Below are 20,250 nucleotides of genomic sequence, written 5' to 3'. Positions count from 1 at the left end.
AGATGGCTGAGAGCTGTGTGACAAAATCAGAGAAATCAGAGAGGAAAGATGGATTGGGCTTGGGAGGGCAGTAAATGACAGTAGTGACCAGGGGAGCGGGGCCGGGGAGTTTAAAAGCAATGTGTTTGAATGACTGAAAGGAGGGAGCGGATATGATGGTGATTGTTAGGTCTCTCTTATGGACTGAGGCCACACCGCCGCCTCTTCCAATGTTCTTTCTTATATGTTGCACAAATTGTTTTTAAATATTTTGTTTCTTTTTGCTTAGGGTATGCAAAATGTCATTTTGTTTATGTGCTGCGCATAAAAATGACAAATAAAGAAGTTCAGTTCATAACATTATGACAACACAGCATCCAATTGCTAATGGCTAATGTTAGCCTACTGTAACGTAGCCTCTGAAACATAAACGTTATCTTCCTTGTGCGTTTCCACTTACTAGTAATGTTAACACTACTATCTAACGTTAGCACTGTAACCTTATTCTAAAACTCATCAGTCATCACTGACTCCGGTTGAGTTTTAAAACTCCGGGGTTGCGTTTGACTGTCTTGGTTGTAACGTTACACTCGCGCTCCTCTTCCGTGTATCTAACGTTACCTTGCCAACGCCTATGTCTATCATAGACGTAATGAGGATGTAATGGAGGAGGGGGGAGTAGGCCTTTGGAGGGAGGTGGAGTTGCAGGAGGAGGAGGATGGGACTGTGGAGGAAGGTGGGAGTTGTGGATGTTCAAATTTTTTCTGAGTGCTCTGTGAAATCTAAGAAAGGTAACAGTTCCTTTAATAAACATCACATCCAGAAGCTGGCATGCAGCAGCAGCATTTGGCTAAAATGCCTGGGCATAGAGATCAGGACGTCAAGCTGTAGTGGCAAGTTTTTCAGGTGTGCCACATTGTACAGCACAGCACCGGCACAGCTTGGTTCCTGTGGGTGCTTCTTTGTAATGCCGGGCCCGACGCAGCACAGAGATCCAGCAGCACTGCACGTAGCAGTCAGAACCAGCTCATAAGCCACTCATCATCGTTGGCCAGTGGGTCTTCCTGGTCCCTGAGTATCCCCGCCTTTAGGAGTCTCCAATCCACCACACTGTCTAACAGTGCCAAATAAGCCATTGTGCGTCATTACACACTGTGATCGCTGCTTTTTAACCAACCAACCCATCAACTGATTAATTGCATGTGAAAAGGAGTTCCCTGAATTGTAACTGAGGGACAATTTTGGCCAACTAACACGTGAGATAAATGTTAATACACGTTATGTGTTTACACTTTTTCTAATTATGACACAGTGCTTTTCAATGATATACAACACATTTAACACACAGCAACCATGGCCGGATTACACAATGGGCTTTATGGGCACAGGCCCAGAGGCCCATGCGCAGACGGGGCCAAGCCATGGGCCCAGCCAGAATGGGAGAAAACGACTGTATAATATTTTTTCCCCTAAATCCCTCTTGTTCAAATTTCAAATAAATGACACCATATATAATAAATAAAAATCACGCTGATATTATTATTATTTTTTTACCTAAATAGAATGATTTAATTGGTCAAGTGCAAGTGTGGAAACCATGGTAACAGGCTGCTCCGCCTCCGCCCCTACGCGACTGTCCTGAGCGATAGCAGTGATAGAAAGTGAAAGATGAGCAAAACAAGTGGTTGTACCAAACGTAAGCGAGAAAAGAAAAGGAGGAGAGGGAGGCAACTTTTTTAAAAACGTGTGCCTTCCATCCAAACTTTCTTCCTCAAACGGAGCCAGGAGAATCAGGGTGAAGATGCTTTGGAGTTGGAGAACACCGTGCAAGCTAAGCTAGCTAACCGGGAGCCGGAGCCGGAGCCAGAGGAAGATGCCACAGGAAGCACAACCTGTAGCTAGCTGCAGTCACAGCACCGGCAGCTCTCAGTGGATGTACGAAGTGTCGGACCCGGCGTTGTGGGGTGAAGTGAGTGAAAACGTGTGAGCTGTTCTTATTGATCGTGGACCTGCAGCCGTTCATAACCGCACGAGCAGATATCCAGCATCAACTCATGATGGCAGCTTGGGCGGTAAAGTGCGCTCCTTCACTAACCATCTGCTGTACAGCCTTCTACAAAATGGAGAAAACGTTTCCCGTGACTGGATCACCTATTCACCATCCACAGGTAATATTTTTTGCTCTGCTTGCATGCTCTTTTCAATGAAGAAAACCCAGTTTGTTAGTGGCTACTCTGACTGGAAATACCCCGAACGTCTGCAGGATCATGAGAAAAGCACAGAGCACTGTAGCTGCATGCTGGCGTTGCTTCGGTGCTCATCTGTCACGGGGCCCAGGACTGTGAACTCGCAACTAGTGCAACAGCTGGAGGGAGAGAAGCGGTACTGGCGTGTCTGAAGAGGAGACAAGGAGAGAGACAGACACCAACACCAAGTGAGGGAGCTGAGACAGAGCTGAGGAGGAGAAAAAGGAGAGAGACAGAGCTGAGGAGGAGACAAAGAGAGAGACAGACACCAACATCAAGTGAGGGAGCTGAGACAGAGCTAAGGAGGAGACAAGGAGAGAGACAGAGCTGAGGAGGAGACAAGGAGACAGACAGACAGTAAGGAGACAGCTACAGGTGTTTCGTGTGTGTGAGTGTGGGCGTGCGTGCATGCCTGTGTGTGTATGTGTGTGTGAAGACAACCTATATTACCATCATTTTCTATTTCTATTCAATATCAGAGTAAGGCTTTTAGTCAAGTTGACCAGTGCTGTTTCGTATCCTTTTTTTATTACCAGTAAATGAGAGTAGAGATAATAAGGAAGGAGGAGACAGAAAAAGAGAGACAGCCCTCAGAGAGCCAAAGACAGGACACAAAGAGCATCTGGAGACAGAGCAGAAAATGTTATATATAACATAACTATCACATATCTATACATTATCTTGATAAAAAAGCTTTTTTCCTCTTCTCCCAGGCTTTCTGCACATACCCAGTAATAGTAAGTAAGTAAGTAAATTTTATTTCTATAGCACTTTTCACAGATAAAATCACAAGTGCTACAGCAAGAATAACAAGCAATAAAATACAGAGACAACACAGAAAACACACAATGGCACAGACAACAAATAAAGTCACAGAGGCCCAAAAACATCAACTTCAGTAGAAAGCCTGTCTAAAAAGATAAGTTTTTAGTTCTCTCTTAAAACCTTCAGTGGACTCTGTGCTATGCAGAGTCAGAGGTAGTGCATTCCAAAGGCGTGGAGCACTGGCCTGGAAAGAACAATCTCCTCGTGTTTTGAAATGGGTGCGGGGGACCATCAGAAGTTTCTGATCAGATGACCTTAGTGAACATGAGGGAGAATAGGGTCTCAGTAGCTCAGTGATGTACGAGGGGGCTTGATCATGGAGGGCTCTAAAAGTAAGTACCAAGATCTTAAAATGAATCCTAAAATTGACTGGTAGCCAATGTAGGGAATATAGAATTGGGGTGATGTGATCCCTTTTCTTAGACCCAGTTAAAAGCCTTGCTGCTGCATTTTGCACGGTCTGAAGGCGATTTACAGCCTTTTTGTTAAAACACATAAAAAGTGCATTACAATAATCAATGCGAGATGAAACAAAGGCATGAATAATCATCTCCATTTCAGTTCTTGAAATCATGGACCTCAGTTTTGCGATATTCCGCAGGTGATAAAAGCAGTTCTTCACCAACTGTTTACAGTGGAGGTCCAAGGACATGTCCTTGTCAAACACAACTCCTAGATTACGTAAACTAGGTTGGACAGAGAAGCCTAACAGACCTAAATGCTGCTTTATGAGGGGAATGGCACTGTCTGGGGCAATAATCAGTGTTTCAGTCTTTGCAGAGTTCAGTTGAAGAAGATTGTTATCTATACATTTTTTGATGGCAGTCAAGCAGGCAGTTAAATTATCCAATTTGTGTAGCTCAGTTTGCTTGAAAGAGCAGTAGAGCTGAACATCATCAGCATATAGATGATAAGAGACATCACTGAACTGATAATCTGGCCAAGAGGGGTCATATAAAGCAAAAAGAGAATAGGGCCAAGAACTGATCCCTGTGGAACCCCGCAGGCTAGCCCTGTCATGTCTGACAAAAACTGATTGACATGGACCAAAAAACTCCTGTCATATAGGACCTGAACCAATTCAAAACAGCACCGGAAATCCCAAAAATGTTTCTGAGTCTATTTAGTAAAACTTTATGGTCCACCGTGTCAAATGCCGCGGTAAGATCTAACAGTACCAGGACTGTGTATTGACCAGAGTCTGCTGCCATCAGGACATCACTTGAAACTCTAATTAAGGCGGTCTCAGTGGAGTGTATTTTCCGGAAACCTGATTGGAAGGTGTCAAAGATCGAATTTGTGTCAATAAAGGCAGTTAGTTGTTCAGCTACCACCTTTTCCAGAATTTTAGCCAGAAAAGGGAGCTTAGAAATTGGCCTATAATTTTTCAAATCAACAAGATCCAAGTTTGGTTTCTTTAATTTGGGTTCCACTACTGCCTGTTTAAAGAAAGCTGGGACAACACCGGTTTGGAGAGATTGATTTATAATCTCTACTATACAAGATACAAGGGCCAATAGAGCCAAGAGTTTCATGAAACAGTGATGTTGGGAGTATATCCAGAGGGCTAGAGGACGGTGTCATGGTGGCAAGGACAGCACTGATGTCTGACAGTGAGACCAAAGAAAACAAGGACCATTCACACCGGGGAGGCTGAATGGTGCAAGGGTTTGAACCAGCTAGAGGAATATTAGCCCTGATGTCATTGACCTTGTTCACCATAAAGCTGGCAAAAACATTACAATCAGTTTTAGAATAGACGGGGGCCGAGAAAACATCAGGGGATGTAATAGAGCTGATGGTGTCAAACAGAAACTTAGGATTTCTCTTATTAAGAGAAATAAGTTGGGCAGTTTTTAGCATATTATTTAAAGTTAGTCTGGCTAAAGTTAAAGTTACCTGGCTAATTTATATGTTTCATATGTGAACAGCCAACTCAGTCTTTGTGCATCGTCCATATTCATAAAATCAACGTCCATTCTTATCTTACTAAACAAAACTTCACGCAGTTCACAGTACAAAGGACAGTAGAAAACAAAATGAAACTCACTTTCTATATCATTTAGACAACACATTGGACAGTCCACCTTTCTTCCTCTAAATTAACATACCGTCCAGTTTCCACAGTCAGAGGATGTGGCCCAGCTGCATAAAATGTTCACATTATTTGACTAAAAAAAATATATGCATTTTAACATCAGTTTGGACCACTCTAGCTAGTAGCTAATTTATAGTAGGCTATACACAATCCTATACAGTGAGGTGATAGTTTTTCTATGGCAGGCTACTTTGTACTAGTAGGTTTAGTACAACAATAATGGTCTTTTGAGAGAGAGGGGAGGGAGAGAGATTTTCTATTGTAAGGACTCTAGAAAATTTTCACTGAGAAATATTGAGGTGAGAGACCAAGAGACCCCTTTAACCAGTTTTAGCAAAGTTCATAACAAAATGACACCTACAAACACAAGTACGCTACCCAAGCTGTACACTACACACAATATCGTAATCTATAATAAAAAAAACAACAACATAAAAAACATACATAGTCATTGTCACATGGCTTAGGTTTTTTTTAACAAATGAATCTAATGTATTCTGGAGAAAATGTTTTCTTTTTCATCTTTCGTTCCCTCTTCTGTCACTTTCTGACTTGTTTATTTCTGTAGGGGCGGGGATAAAGGAGGTTGATTAGACCTTATTGATTACTTTACATTAAAATGCTTGAAGATAATTTGGAATGAAGGGTTTGAATTATTCCATGTGATTATTATCAAATTCTAGGCTAGCAAGAGTAATGCAACAACAACAATTAAATAGTAGATGACACAAACATGTGAGTTCATGTACTCCTTAAATAAGCGAATAAAGCACTGCATAATGTAACAACATTATTTGATGTGGTTTAAGGCTTCAAGCCACTGAATAGTGTTCAGATAGACTGAGGGATACCCAGTGCATTTATCAAATAACCACCTCAGTCAAATCTAGTGTACAACATACAGGTGCATCACCATGATTTAGAATATCATAAAAAGTTCAATATTTTTTGTCATATGTATATATATATATATATATATATATATATATATATATATATATATATATATATATGTATATAAAGTATCTACACCACCTAACCTCTCTTGTAACTTTATTGGGTAATAAAGAAACTGTCATTCACTCACCTCTTCTGTCAGCTAGTATCATCGTCTTCCTGTCAACTGAATTCAAGTTTTCCATGTTCCGCCAATACTGTGGTGAGCATGGATTCTTGGCTTTTATTTTATGAACATTTCCGGAGTCTACTTCCTGTGTGGGTTGTGTGCTGCTGTGTTTACCTGTCTCCAGAGGCTTCTCCCCTCCCCCGCCCTGCGCTGAGGCTGAGTGTGCACACCTGAGAGTCATCTGCAATCAACGGGCTTTAAGACTGCCACCGACTCTAGCCTCAGTGCCAGAGTATTTGCGACTGCACGCAGTGGTATCTTGGCTCCTCTATTCCTCCAGTGATTTGAGTAATCTTGCAAGTTTGATTGTGTTTTTTGCTCGTCGAGTGTTTAACCCTCGTTTTCCTACCTTTTTTCCAGTGTCTCCCTCCGTGCCTCACAGCAGCCCACAGCCCAGCACTCTCACCTGGTTATCCCACTCTGCACCTGGACTCCGGATCTCCTTTGTTCTCTGCATCATTCTGGCTCAATAAAACTGTTAAACCCTTTTCCCTCGGTCTGTCTGCATTTTGGGTCCATAACCTTGCTGTCACCACAGAATACTCTGGCCAAACATGGACCCAGCAGACTCAGACCCCGTCAGGAGAGCTCTCGCCAAACAAGGAATTCGGCTCAGACAGCATGAGGACATGTTGCAAGGTCTCATGGACTCTCTACAGGACCTCAGTGCTCAAGTCTCCCACCTCTCAGAGCAACTCGTCTCCCACTTACCTCCCCAGCCATCCGGCTCCACTCCCACTGTGAGTACGGCTCCCCCTCCTAACACCTCAGCCACCTCTCCCTCTCCCTCTTCCCCCAAGGAGCCCTATGTTCCCCCTCCTGAGCCTTACACTGGGGAGATTGGTAGCTGCAGGGGTTTTTTTGCTACGTTGTTCCTTAGTTTTTGACCAGCAGCCTTTTAGTTATCCCACCGATAGAGCCAGGATAGCTTATGTCATTAATTTGTTACGGGGTAAGGCCGCTAAATGGGCCACAGCCATCTGGGACCAGCAGTCACCTGTTAAGTTCTTTTTCTAGTTTTTCTGAGGAGCTTCGCAGAGTTTTTGATCACCCTATTCAGGGCCAGGAGGCAGCTAAGCGCCTATTTTCCCTTTCTCAGGGGTCTCAGTCAGTGGCAGAATTTTCCATTGATTTTCGTATTGCAGCTTCAGAGAGCGGGTGGGGGGAGCAAGAATTAAAGGGGGTATTTTTGAGAAGCTTGTCCGACGAGCTTAAGGATGAGCTAGCCTCCAGAGATGAGCCAGGCTCACTCGAGGAGTTAATTTCTCTAGTGATTCGCATAGATAATCGCTTGAGGGAAAGACGCAGGGAGAGAACTCAGCATCGATTATCCAGACCTTGTAGCATGGCTCCCTCTACCGGTCTGACAAGACCTTTTGCTTCGCCACCCTCTCCTGCCAGCTCCAGTCTGCCCCTGGAGGAGCCCATGCAGTTGGGGCAGGCGAAGTTGCACCCTAATGAGCGGCAGAGATGCATCACTCAGAGACTCGGCATCTACTGCGGCCAAGCTGGCCATTTCCTTGCCACCTGCCCTCATAAGTTAAACGACAAGGCTCATCAGTAAGTGAGAGCGCACTGGTGAGCCACACCTCTTCCCCTTCCAGCTCTCCTAAACGAATCTCTGTGCCCTCCTGCCTCCTCTGGGAGAGAGACTCTCTACCCCTGCAGACCCTCATCGATTCTGGTGCAGATGACAACTTCATTCACAGTGAGTTAGTTGAACAACTCAATCTCCCGTTGGAGCCCCTTCCCACTCCCAAGAAAGTCACAGCCTTAGACGGCCGCCTTATCTCCAATGTCACCCACTGCACTGCCCCTTTAACTCTTATCATCTCCAGAAATCACCGTGAAGATCTCCAGCTCTTTGTCATTCCCTCTCCTCAATCCCCCATAGTTCTTGGTCTCCCCTGGTTACAACTGCACAATCCGCAAATTAACTGGAGATCTGCCACCATAACCAACTGGAGCGTCCATTGTCATTCCCACTGCCTCAGATCCGCTAATCCCTTCTCCCGCCGACAGATGGCAACCCCAGTTCAACCTGTTCTCACCAGTGTTCCCTCAGAGTATCATGACCTCGCTACTGTGTTCAGCAAGGAACTGGCCTTATCCCTACCCCCTCACTGCCCCTATGATTGTGCCATCGACCTCCTTCCTGGTGCCACCCTTCCCAGTAGCCGTCTCTACAATCTGTCCCGTCCTGAGAGGGAGGCCATGGAGTCCTACATCCAGGACTCCTTAGCTTCAGGACTCATTCGGCCATCCTCTTCTCCACTAGGAGCTGGTTTCTTTTTTGTTAAAAAGAAAGATTCCTCCCTTCGCCCCTGTATAGATTTCCGAGGCCTGAATGAGATCACAGTTAAAAATAAGTATCCTCTTCCCCTCATTGATCCCTCCTTCGAACCCCTGTGTAGTGCCAGAATCTTCACAAAGCTCGACCTACGGAATGCTTACCACCTCATCAGAATCAAGGAGGGAGATGAGTGGAAGACGGCATTCAACACCCCGCTTGGTCACTTCGAGTATTTAGTGATGTCATTCGGACTCACCAACGCCTCGGCTGTCTTCCAGGCCCTGATCAACGACGTGCTCTGGGACATGCTGAACCGGTTCGTGTTCGTCTACTTGGATGACATCCTCATCTTCTCCCGGGATGAGGAGAAGCACCGGCAACACGTCTGTCTGGTTCTTCAGAGGCTGTTAGAGAACTGCCTTTATGTGAAACCCGAGAAATGTGAGTTTCACACCTCGTCGGTTGGTTTCCTGGGTTATGTGATAGCCCAGGGACAGCTGCAGCCAGACCCGGTGAAGACCCAGGCAGTGAGGGACTGGCCCACTCCTACCACCCGCAAGGAGTTGCAGCGTTTCCTCGGCTTTGCAAACTTCTACCGGAGATTCATACAGGACTACAGTAAGGTGGCTGCTCCTCTCTCTCGCCTCACATCCCCTAACACTCCCTTCCTCTGGTCTCCGGAGGCAGCCTCTGCATTCTCTAGATTGAAAGCTCTGTCCACCTCCGCTCCTGTTTTAAAACATCCTCACCCGTCGCTGCAATTCGTGGTGGAAGTGGACGCCTCCGACTCTGGTGCTGGAGCGGTGTTGTCTCAACGGGACCCCAAGACGCAGAGGTTGCATCCCTGTGCGTTTTTTTCTCGCCACCTGTCTCCTGCGGAGAGAAATTATGATGTGGGTAACTGAGAGTTGCTGGCTGTGGTGTGGGCCCTGCAGGAGTGGAGGCACTGGCTGGAGGGTTCACACCTTCCTTTCATCATCTGGACGGACCACAAGAACCTCGCCTATCTGCGCTCTGCTCGGCGCCTCAACTCCCGCCAAGCCCGCTGGGCACTTTTTCTGAGCAGATTCAACTTTAGTATGTCCTACAGACCCGGATCCCGCAACACCAAGCCTGAGGCCCTCTCCCGAATCTTCAGCTCTCCTTCAGACACCAGTGAACCGGACCTCATCCTCCCACCCACCTGCTTCGTCGGTGCCGCCACCTGGGAGATAGAGGCAGTTATCGAGGAGGCGCTGAAGACTCAACCAGACCCCAAGACTGGACCCCCGGACCGGAGGTTCGTTCCGGAATCCGCCCGTTCTCAGGTGCTTCAGTGGGGACATTCGTCAAAACTCACCTGCCATCCTGGGATCCAGAGAATGCTCCACTTCCTCCGCCAAAGTTTCTGGTGGCCAGGGATGGCCAGAGATGGCCCGGGACGTCCGGGACTTTGTGGCGGCCTGCTCAGTCTGCGCCCGGGGCAAAGCCTCTCATCTGCCTCCTGCGGGTCTGTTGCGCCCTCTACCCATACCATCCCGTCCCTGGTCTCACATAGCTCTGGATTTCGTCACTGGACTGCCGCCATCTGAAGGTAACACAGTTATCCTTACCATCATTGACAGATTTTCTAAGTGTGTGCATTACGTGCTGTTACCCAAGCTTCCCTCAGCTTGTGAGACCTCTGATCTCCTGATTACCCATGTCTTCAGACTTCATGGGATACCCAGTGACATTGTGTCGGACCGAGGTCCACAGTTTTCCTCCCAGGTTTGGAGGGATTTCTGTAAGTCCCTGGGCGCAACAGCTAGCTTGTCCTCTGGCTACCATCCTCAGACCAACGGCCAGACAGAGCGGGCCAACCAAAGTTTGGAGACTGCGCTGCACTGGTGCTCCCACCTCCCATGGATCGAGCACGCGCACAACTCCCTCACCAGCGCGGCCACAGGTATGTCGCCCTTCATGTGTTGCTATGGTTTTCAACCCCCATTATTTCCTGACCAGGAGCTAGCAGTGGCCACCCCGTCGGTGAGGGAGCACGTCAGGCGCCTGCGAGAGGTGTGGAGGACCGCCAGAGCCACACTCACCCGCAATGCAGCCCGGACTAAGCGGATAGCGGACGAACACCGGTCCCCAGCCCCTGAGTACCGTCCCGGTCAGATGGTGTGGCTCTCTTCTCGCGACCTCCCATTACAGACTGAGTCACGTAAGCTGTCACCCCGTTTCATTGGTCCCTTCCCTGTCGTCAAAGTCATTAACCCCTCTGCTGTCAGACTCCAGTTACCGGACTCTCTCAAGATCCACCCTACCTTCCATGTGTCCCTCCTGAAACCTGTCGCTTCCTGTGACCTGAGCCCTCCGGCTGTCGCCCCTCCACCCCCCCGGATCATTGACGACCACCCCGCCTTCTCTGTGTCCCAGATTCTGGATGTGCGGCCCCGAGGACGGGGTTTCCAGTAGTTGGTCGATTGGGAGGGGTATGGCCCTGAGGAGCACTCATGGATCTCCCGGAGGCTCATTCTGGACGCATCCCTGCTAAGAGACTTTTATGCTGCTAACCCGGACAAGCCTGGTAGGACGCCAGGAGGTGTCTGTTGAGAGGGGGGTACTGTGGTGAGCATGGATTCTTGGCTTTTATTTTATGAACATTTCCGGAGTCTACTTCCTGTGTGGGTTGTGTGCTGCTGTGTTTACCTGTCTCCAGAGACTTCTCCCCTCCCCCGCCCTGCACTGAGGCTGAGTGTGCACACCTGAGAGTCATCTGCAATCAACGGGCTTTAAGACTGCCACCGACTCTAGCCTCAGTGCCAGAGTATTTGTGACTGCACGCAGTGGTATCTTGGCTCCTCTATTCCTCCAGTGATTTGAGTAATCTTGCAAGTTTGATTGTGTTTTTTGCTCGTCGAGTGTTTGACCCTCGTTCTCCTATCTTTTTTCCAGTGTCTCCCTCCATGCCTCACAGCAGCCCACAGCCCAGCACTCTCACCTGGTTATCCCACTCTGCACCTGGACTCCGGATCTCCTTTGTTCTCTGCATCATTCTGGCTCAATAAAACTGTTAAACCCTTTTCCCTCGGTCTGTCTGCATTTTGGGTCCATAACCTCGCTGTCACCACAAATACATCAGATAACTTCCTGCGTGTGGTTTCAAAATAAAAGCTGTACCGTGTGTTAATATGTTTACCATGCTGTTTGGGGATTCTTCTGTTTTTTTCTCTTTGAAATTTTTACCGAGGTCCGGATCTCAGTGACCTCATAGCTGGCTACGGCCATGAACTGAACTACACGTATCTTACAGCGAACCTCACAATTCCCATCCCATGTGCCTCACTATAGCCAGCTTTGGAACATATTTGTGCACACCCAGGAAATATCTTATAGCACTATTTTGTACTGATTCACACATAGAAATATTTCTGAGGCCCCTAACCCCAGCAGTATAATCGAACACTGGACATACACAAGCATTAAAAAAGGTTTAAATATGTTTGGAAACTCATATCTTTCAAATTTCAACAGCTTAAATTCAATATTTAATTAAAAGTCAATGTCAATCAATTGCTTCTCCATCCTGCATTAGTTCAGAGCTGTGAGTAAACTTTAACTGAGAGACTAGATCATCTTCTCACTGTGATCACTTGCGAAGAGTGCCATCATACTCATATTAGTCTGGACTGACCACAGAGGTTGCTACTGGAAAGCATACGTTTCATTTTATGCACATGCATATGGACGCATGTTCACATGTGGTGCGGTTATCTTTTCTGAGCTGCAGTTTATAAACACCATTGCCTGTTGGCATTTGTCAACTGTAATAAATAGCTGTATTTCACTCTCACTTTTGTCAGGCACAGAGTCACAGAACACAGCCTGAGAGAGTAACAAACAGGCAAGATACAAACAGACTGAAAGATTCACTGCCCAGCTACAATAGCAAGACAGACAGACAGGTTAGAGTGAGATGCACTGCAAACTAACATATCAACTTAATGTCACTGTAATTTGCTGACATAAAACTTTCTCTCTTTTAGTGAGCAGAAGAATAGTTGTGTTTCATCCTCACATTGAAGATGTAAATACCCACTTTGGGGGGGAGGTGGGGAGCTTGGGTAATTTGCAAAGCCAATGCAACTTGCATGTTGAGTGTATGGCTTCATGTCATGTGCTCTTGGGGACCCTGTACTCACTACTGGGCCCTAGGCAGCCGTTCAGGGCCCTAAGCAGCCACGGCATGCCTGAAGCAGATTGTGTCCATCATAATCAATTGATGCTGCTTCACTAACCACAGACGCTGTGATCATCCGCACAGCCCTTGTATGGCCCCTGCGCGTCTCAATGTTATTTAATGTGGCTTGTCTATTTTTTTGCTGTGTGTGCAACTCTGTGGCCCTCCAACAGGTAAAAACTTGAAAGAACTGTAAAAAACATGAGTACCAAAAAAGGATTCAGATGACAACCCTTACTGTATTAGAGGCAATGCAATGCCTTGTAGGTGTTTTTAAATTTCACATTAAAATAAATCAGTCAAATGAATGCATCCAGTGATTGAAATGATCCACTTAATTATTACAGTACCAGTACTATACTGTACTAATATATGTAGACTAGGCTTCCAAACCCTGCTTAAACAACTGCTTTATTATCTGGTAAAACTCAATATGCTCACAGTAAGGCTGGCAGAAACCACATGACAAAAACAAATGTTGTGTAGCAGGTAGAAGACCCTGTGCCGCTCTGTTTACTTGAGGCATTGCATCTGTGCCCCATGTGTTTCCAGCTTGTTCTCATTCTCAACTTGTCAAGTATCGCTGCTTTTTCAATGATTTCAGCGTCAGATTCTGGCACAAAAAGGCACCTTTCACTGCAATGTGATAGGTCACTGGCAATCATGTAATATAAAAAGCTGAAAAGTTCTTCTAAGGTGGGTAGGAGGGGTGGTGGATGGGTCAAGCAAACCCTGGACTTTCGGCCCTGGAGCCTTTTGTTATACTATCCTGTGAGTTTTAAGCCAAACCATGATGGCCATGATTAAACCTAACGGCATGCTTTTGTTGCACGAGGATATAAATGTAAATATGAGGTGTTTTACTGTTGTTGTAAGTGTATTTTGAAGAAGACTGTATCTAATGACCAGAAACTGTACATTCCTCTGAAAATGAAAATGTATTTTTAAAAGACACAATGCATGTAACTAGTGTTGTCACAGTATCAAAATTGGGACCCACGGTACGATACCAGTGAAAGTATCATGGTTTTGAGTAGTATCACAATCAGGGCTTAACGCTAACTTTTTTCCCAAGGAGCACATGTGCTCCTAAGTTGAAAAAGTAAGGAGCACACAAAGAAGTTTAGGGGCACAATGTAAATTGATCAAATAATGTGTTTTCTGTAATAAACGTGATGCAAATAGACATTTACAAGCAAAATTATTTAATGAATTTGTATACAAAATGTACAGAAAGGTAAAATCATCAAGTTTTGAAAAAGTATTGCAATTTAATTTTGTCTTTAATGTTATTATCTCATAATTATTATCTTTGCAATATGATTATCTTATATAATGTTATTTCTATCCTAAAACATTCTCCAGGTCCTCTGAAACTCTGCAGGCTTCCCCGGAGGGGAAGCAGGCTTCCCCGGAGGTCCGCCACTTTTCCCGGTCCCTCGTCTCCGCCACACTTTGACTTATTCCCACCCAGCCGACAGCCTGGCCGTGGAGAACGGTCCCTAACTGCATCAATAAGTGATTAACATAGGGGGGATCAAAATAAAATAAATAAATAAAATAAAAATTAACCAGCCACCCTCCTCCCCTGACAAGTAAAGAACAGTCCCTCCATAAGTAAAGAACAGTCCCTAAAGTGCGGTGAGGTTTGTGGATCGTTACCTGGGTCAAAGAGAGAAATGTGAATGGCTCGTTTCTCCTCTGACACGTCATATACCTGTGTGCTGCCACGGCTCGGTTGTCCAGGTACTACTGGGCAGTCATGACACCAACGAAAGAGGAAATTACTGGACATGGAGTCGGACTTCTCTGTCACTGGTAAGCCGTTATCTTGCGCCGCAGAGCACTATGAGCCTCCGCCGTATTCCTGTCTGTGACCCCCGTTCAACCCACAACCGCCAGGATTCGCCTTTCCTTTCTGCTGCTGGTTGAAACGTGATAATAGGAGTGTCCCAGCGCCCTCTCCATTAACTTGATGTGGAAATGAGCGGTAGTCTAGAAAACTGGTGAGTGCGCCCTCACATAGATTGCGCCCTGGGCGGTCGCCCACATTGCCCACAGCAAAAACCGTCCCTGCCTCCGCCACACTTTGACTTATTTCCACCCTGCCGACAGTGGGGCTTATATTCATTGTGTTGACAGTGGCTTGGAAAACCGCCCATAACCATGTCACACGGGGAAGGCGGCTGGAGTTCCTCCAACATTTGCGGTTAGATTATCATATTTTTTTATTGACAAAAATATAGGCTGCTTCGACTGATTTTTTATGCGCACATGTGCCCCTAAATATTTTTTACAGTTCGCACACACCTATTTTTATTTGCAATTCTAAGTGAAACGCTCGCACGGTCGAGCCCTGAAACGTGTACATATGTTTCACCGCTGGGTGGCGCTATTGCATTATACTAGTAAAGCCCCAGTTATCCAAATACCAATCGAACAGGCCATTTAACCAATGGTTACAGGCCGCCACTCCGAAATATCGCCATTCCGACGGTCCCCCATCCCAAATTCTGGTCCCTGAGTCCTGTCAGTAAGCTATGGCGAGCCTGTAGAAGCCGTATTTCCCATGCATGTCAGCGATTTTCACCAGGGATGCACGCAAAAAATTCAGACTGACATTACCTGTTTTTCAGCGAACTCCTCTGGTGATTTTATTAAAAAGCATGGCATATAGGTCCACAGTAACTTATTATTATTATTATTTGGTCTTATAAGAGTGGGCTACAATGAGTACCGGGCCATCAAATCACAGCATCTGCGGTGAGAGGACATGGAATTGTGTGCGCTTTTACACACGGGTCTAGGCGATCACGGATATTTGATGTGGGAAAGATGTAGTCAGATGTATTACCTGTTTTTAAGTGGCACCGAGATACATGGCTCGTCCGTCCGTCCGTCCGTCCGTCCGTCCATCCGTTGCACGAGTCATGTGCACCACTTCACCACTGACCGGTGCGTAAAAGCGCAAACAATTCCGTGTCCTCTCACCCCTTAACGGACGCACCGTTTTAATGGAACGGAGCACGTAGGCTACTGACCTGTTGCCAGACCCGGTCTCACACCATTTCTTGTCATATTCACAGTCTATCACAGTTAGTCAACAATTAGTATCAACCCCCTCCCCCCTAAAAAAACAAACAAAACGTTTACGTGTACTCATTTTTCATAACTGTTTATGATCTCAAACACATGTAAACGTGTACACGGACTCACCCCTAGAGGATACACCAGAAATATCAATATCAGAATAATACATAAAACAGTCAATAAATACATTTACACATATATTATACATTATTTAATCAATGAATAAAAACAGGGATTTAAAAATCGAATATAGATTTCAATGAGGCATATGGATTTCATTTCTCCACATATTTTTCTTTTCCTTTTAGCTTCTGTTTAAGCCTCTGCATATAGCCCTTCTGTGAAACTTGCCCTATGCTGGTAAAATGGGTCCATGTCATTGGTTCGACATCGCATTAATCCGACTGTCCGCGGTGCTGAACGGCTTGAGGCGGAGCAGGCTCACGGCTTATGTGTTTGTCACTTTCTTTTTCATTTTAACCCACACCATGATCTTTTCCTGACCCTAACCAAGTGTTTTTTTGTGCCTAAACCTAACCAGACCTTAACCACAGGGCATCATGATGATTTCGGAACAGACTTAGGAACAATGAGTTTAATGTGGTCGGAACAGTGGGCTGTCGAACTAATGGGCAGTTCCCGGTAAAATGAGGTAAAACAATGCAAATTAGCCATGAGAGCCACCCTCCTGAATCGCCAAGCCTGCTCTGATTGGTCAGCGTTTCTGCATCTCCCCCGTCAGAGGTGTTGCCGTCTTCATAGTCACAGCAGCCGGGTGAGTCAGCTGAAGTTGGTCACTGAATCACCGTGAGGAGTTTTTACTGAGAAATGACGTAGGTGCTGATGCTTCCAGTCACTTCTCTGTTAGCTCTACTAAGTTTGTGCTAAATGTAGCCTATTATGCCTGTTTTGCAAGTGTTGGTAGTACCTTTTGTGGTTGGCTTTGGATGCTGGTGGTGTGTGGCTGCAAGTCATTCAACATGATGAGGAAATCAACTCTCACTAGTCTGAAAAGTCTCCTTCTGACAACTTCTAGCTAGCTAGCTGCTAGCTACCCAGGTCAAGGTTTTCAAATGTAAACATCGAGGAAAAGATGGAGAAAATGGGTACCAGCTGAATTAACATGCTGCTAACCATTGTATAGGCACTGGAAAATAAACTTGATGACCTGATCAGTTTCCAATGATATGTCAGGAACTGTAATATCTTTGATTCGCCAAACTTGGCTAAATCCTGGACAGTGCCATTCAACCAGGTGGCTCTTTGTATATATGCTGATCTGACAGGGCAGAGGACTCTGAGAGAGGAGAGAAGGTGTGTGCTTTATGGTGAATAAGGACCAATGGTGACGGTGTAAATGTGAGCTGCTGTCCTGTTCCTGCTGTGTATCACTGCTGTACACTGGTCAGAAGCGGCTGCAGAGCAGTGTAGCTTTTGTTCTGGAGGAGTGACCATATGGCCAGTAACTATAATGTCAGAATATTAAGGGTGAAGAATCATTGATCTTGTACTGTAACTTGCTTGATGGTTACAAAACTGCTCAGTAACTAAAATATCTGCAGCTACTGTGGGGACTAGACTGTGTCCACATTTGACACAGTAAGACAGAGGATTGAAAATATAATTAGGAAAGGAAGTTGCTCTTTTTAATGTGTGATCATAATCTGTGTTCTTAATTAAATGTTTAGATTCAGTTATTTATTTCTCTTTTGATTTTTGAATTACATAATTTGTTTATGAATTCATTAACCCTTTGAAGTCTGCAATGAAAATGGTCTGCCATACACTGTAAGAAAAAATACACCAAATCTACTCAATTAAAATGAGGCAACAGATTACAAGCAATATTATTAATTAAATTTCACTATGCTTGGTATTGAGTAAATATTAATTAAATGAGACCCTTAATAATTATCCATTTAATATGAGTAGATTTGAATAGAAAACAAAAAGGAATTAATTAAAACCTAAACAAAAATATTGAGTTGATATGAAAAAGATAAAAATTCTAAATGTGTAAATAGTACTAATAAAAATTAATTTAATTATACATATCAATGATAAATAATTGAGTAATAATCATTTACATGAATTGATTTAAATTTAATCTATACAATGAATTAAATCTAAATATTCTTTTTTTCTTAGGAATACAGTAACTAGTTTATGTCCCAGAAAGTACAGAATACAAAATACTGTGATATTGAATGTTACCAAATAACTTTATTACTAAATTAACCATTCACTCTTAGGCTTTCTACACATTGTGTAGCAAAACAGTGTGCATTGCAACTAGTCTCATTTCAAACCATAACTTTGAAAATGACAGTGCTGACTTTAAACTATTTTATAAAAACAAAAAAATAAAGTTCATATTGCACAATGATGATATGTCCATGAACATAAAATATCAAATTAATTCTTGGGATAAAATCCAAATCAGTGCTAACATGCAAACATAGCACTTTGAAAAGTGCAATTTTCAAACTCTGCAGAAGCATTGTGTAGCACAAAAGTGTACACTGCAACCAGTTCAAGCCAGAAGTTTGCTCTTGAGGGACTGGACTTTGTTTGACAGCTTTGAGTTATCCAGTTCCATGAAAAGTTTTTGGAAAACCTCAAAGGTATACTTCAGCTGACTGGGGTAATCCAGATTCAGCACGTAGTTCAAGCCAAGGAGGACAGAACAAGCCCTGGCAATATCTCCAAGTCCTGTGATGACTTCCACACCCTCTATGACAATTCCAATGTCCTTGTTGCTTGTAGAAGCTCTGGTCACAGTAATGCCATGATGAGCTGTTCAAGTTCCAAGTTCTCAGTGTCCTGCAACATGAAATTGTAAGTGTCTTAGTATAAAACTGTCAAAAATATGTTACAAGCACATCACATCACTGGACAATACATTTTTAATAAAGGGCCTGTGTGTCAGCCATGTCGATGTCCGGATGGATGACAAATTAAAACAATATTTCAATATTAAGTTTATTTAGAGTCCTTATTCACTATCCATGGTCTTGCACCAGCATATACACTTATCAGTCCCAACATTAAAGAGGACATGAAACACTGGTCAATATGAGTGTGGTTCGTTTGCATTTCACCTTGGGTAAGATATGGCTCTGAAATATAACATGAATTTCACCTAGGTTTGCTGGAAAACTAAAAAGTATTTTGCCCTTTGCCAGGGCGCTGCCATCTTTTATCCAAGCAACTGGTGACGTCAGCAGATTTGTTGGAGTCTCCGTCTGCATGATTTATCATTGGAAATGATAAATCAGCAGTTTGCGATGAGTGCAAAGAACAAGGAAAAAAGGCCAAAAACAACTAAAGTAAAACCATACACCAGTTTGATCATTAGTCTTTTCAGTGTACTGAGAAGGCCCGTTTCCACTGAAGAAGTTCCTGGTGCCTTTAACACCATCCAACCTCACATTTTAGCCACAAGGCTTATCGAGCACTTTCAGCTGAGCCAGAATTTGGTGGGTTGGATTTTAGATTTTTTAACAGATAGAACCAAAGTCAAAGTGAATGGTATTTTATCTGAGTCACTATGTTCCTCTACTGGCTCACCTCAGGGATGTGTTCTCTCTCCTTTACTTTTTATTCTTTACACAAACATGTGCAAGAGTGTTTATGAAAAGGCACATTTTAAAATTTGCAGACGACACAGTCATTGTGAGTTTGTTGCACAACAATGAATCCAGCCATGGTCCAGTCTTGCAGGATTTTATTAGTTGGTGTGATCTTTCTTTTTTGGTGCTTAATATATCCAAGACAAAGGACATGATTATTGACTTTAGGACACAGACTCCAAATTGTGATCCCACAGTCATTAGGGGCCAATCTGTGGAATGTGTGGAAAGCTACAAATATCTGGGGACTGTCATTGATTCTAAATTGTCTTTTAACAAGAACTGTGAAGCAGTGTGTAAGAGAGGACATCAGCGTTTGTTTTATCTTCGGAAATTGTCCAGTTTTAACATTGACAAAACTATGCTCAGGCTATTTTATCGAGCTTTCATTGAGTCCATGTTATCTTTTGCCCTGGTGTCCTGGTTTGGTAATTTGTCACTGCAGGACAAAAATTCCCTGAACCAGATTATCAAATGGGCTGGTAGGATAATTGGTGAGCCTCAGCTCACCATGGCAGCCCTCTATGACACACAGCTGCAGCGTAAAGCTAGCACTATTTGTAACGACGGCTCACATCCTTTGCATGGTGAGTTCCAGCTCCTTCGCTCTGGCTGTTGTTTTGTGGCCCCTAAGGGCAGGACAAAACTGTACAGAAGTAGCTTCATACCCACAGCAATTGTAATGCTGAACAGTAAAGCCACAAGGTGATCTTGTTCATATTGACTTCAGTTGGCCCCAGGGACATGTAGAAGCACT

The sequence above is a fragment of the Epinephelus lanceolatus genome, chromosome 7 (assembly GCF_041903045.1).
Source record: "Epinephelus lanceolatus isolate andai-2023 chromosome 7, ASM4190304v1, whole genome shotgun sequence".
Classification (NCBI taxonomy): Eukaryota; Metazoa; Chordata; class Actinopteri; order Perciformes; family Serranidae; genus Epinephelus; species Epinephelus lanceolatus.
Note: the sequence above shows the minus strand (reverse complement) of the source record.